Below are 2,732 nucleotides of genomic sequence, written 5' to 3'. Positions count from 1 at the left end.
TGTTTATTAAAGCAAATGATGATGCTAAAATTAACTCCATTCTTTGTGTCTCTCACACTTTTCTACTTCCTTCCAAAGTTAACACCACAAATGCTATTCTCTCTCTGTGTGTCTTGCTTTCTCCATCTCACTCCCCCTAACTGAGCCTGGGTGTGTGGTGTAGGCAGCAGTGATATTTCAGCTGTGGGTATTATTAGTCTCTGTGGAGAGCTCCACCTGTAAACAAGTCAAGCCACTGTCAGAGGAAAGTGAAACCCAGTGTTAGACATGGGCAGTAGAGGGATGCAATGGGAGTAGCACACTAATGAGAAAATAACCATAGAGAAGACAGAGATAAATATTCAAGTAATACATCATCCAAAATTAGCATGTATGTATGAATTATTCCTCCTATAATGGAATGATTGATGACAGCATTGCAACAGCAGGGTCAGCCATTGCTGATACAAAGTTGATATATGCCACTCTCTATATAAAATCTCTCTATATAACCAGTTGGTTTTAGCTCAGTCTGTCACTATTGTGTCGCTCAATAGATTATGACTGTAGGATAAGAGGAGGTTGCTGATTGGTTTGTTTTGCGGTATTTTAAAGGTTAGAAAAGTAAATATGTGCGCATGAGTAGATTGATAAGAAAGTATGGTTTTGTTTGGATGCTCAGTTCAACCATGATTTTTCATCATGATCATTTATTTCAGAGCCACTGGAGCACAGTAACATTGTTTACGCATTGTAACTGTATGAGCACAGTTTGACCACTCTCATTGTACAAAAAATGGTTAAATTAAAGCATGAGGCAAAAGAGTTGTTAGGTGTTATGTAAATACATGAGTAAATGTAAAATGTAAAAATCTTTTTATAATCCATTTAAAATGCATTAATTTATTTATGATTTAAAGACAAAATAATGAAGTGGAATTATTAATTGTAAAGGTAGTTTTAATGTTTTTTTATTAATTGTTTTTTAATTGCATCATTTAAATGCAAATTGAATTAATCACTTAATAATCTGTTTCAATGTATCAATTAATTAATCAATTATAATTAAGCACTGAAAAAGTCTGTAATGATTTCAGTGGCACACTTAAGCCTCTATACAAATTGGCCCCAAGGGAACATAAAAGATATATTGAATCATACTGAATGGAATTAACCTTGGCAATTCGAAGCACTAATGTCTTACAGTCAGCTTTAACACCGGGAGGTTACAAGTCTCTTTTCAGTCACTGTCACAACATATGGCAGCTGTTATCAGACACAAAGGTGGCACTGAACAGGACTTTCCATTTTTTTCTGGTCACTGAGAAAAGAGAGAACTAAAATAATAAATAATGTGTATGTATGTCTGTGCATGCACCTTGTGCGTGGGGGGTGTCAACGTTCATGCATTTACTGCAAATCAGCCTCAGCAGCTGGTTTCAATAGAACATTGTAAAAGCAAAAGGAGCATTTTTATTCGCTTTTTAAAACTCTAACTGATGCATGTAACCTGTCTGTAGCCACTAGTCATTTAATTGATTAAATGGTTTCATTAAAACTAATTGAATTTGATTTATCACAATTTATTTTTCTTTTAAGATATACTGATATCCAAATGCTAACATGTAAATATATATTATTCAGTTGGCTTTTACAGATAAGTCATGTGCTTATTTGCCTGTACTGCATATTATAAAGTATCATGTTTGATATTGTGTTGTTAAATAAACAATATAAATTATTGTTATATGTAGTTAAAACTATGTTATTAATGACTAAGGTTATGAATAACTGCTTGAATAAAAACTAAACAATAATGTAATCATTTGTCAGCAAGGCAAGCCAATAAAAGATGAAGCTATGACTTTAATTTTTCTGTGACTGCATGCATGGCGAAAGCAATTTCTACTCCCAGCTGAGCTGAACACAGCCTCAGTGCCTCAGACATGTCAAATTCACAACTTCTACCACCCAGCTTCCACTCTCACTCTCTCCTTTTAACTCCTGCTTTTTAATATCACTTTCACTTTTGCTATCTTCACAAATCTTTTAACGCAACCTCTCTCACTTTCTCGCGCACACACTCTCACTGTCTCATTTCCTCACACACCCAGCAATCTTTTCAAAATCACTTCCTTGATTCACATCTTTGCCCTCCCCATTTATGAGCACTTTATTGAGAAGCAGAGAGGTGGCAGAAAAACAGACATAATTGCCTAGGGTGGTAAGTTATTGGAAAATGGATGAATTGCTTTCTTCAGGGAAGAGCTGTGAGAGTGTCAGGTATAAAGAAGGCTCCTTAATAACACTGAAGGTCAGGTGCAGGGGTGTTGGGGAGTGATTTCTTTATGCTGCAGCAGTATGTGGGATGAATAAAGACGTATAGTATTTTTCTCTCTCCCTTTCTGCATATGCAATTTATCAGTGTGCGCTTTTGAGGGCACGTGTGTTTGTATGTATGGTGCACGTGGGTGTGTGTTAGGGAAGGGGATTGGTACTGCTGATATTGTTATTCTTTGCCAGCTGAGCTTGGGTGACTAAGGTTAGAGCTCCTTTTGATAGGGTCATTCAAGTTCATCTTCATGGTGACACTCAGACACACACAAGGTGGTTCAGTTACGTTAAATGAGGACGGATATAGAAAACAAAAGAATATCATTGGGCGCGGCACACATAGTCAGCTTAATAACAGCATCAGTCTATAGTTTAGAGTTTAGTCTGTGTGTGTACACCGATCAGCCATACCATTATTA

The sequence above is a fragment of the Morone saxatilis genome, unplaced genomic scaffold (assembly GCF_004916995.1).
Source record: "Morone saxatilis isolate NCDOM2014 unplaced genomic scaffold, NCSU_SB_2.0 Contig17, whole genome shotgun sequence".
Lineage (NCBI taxonomy): Eukaryota > Metazoa > Chordata > Actinopteri > Moronidae > Morone > Morone saxatilis.
The sequence above is the reverse complement of the archived record's forward strand: the minus strand, read 5'-3'. Positions refer to the sequence as shown.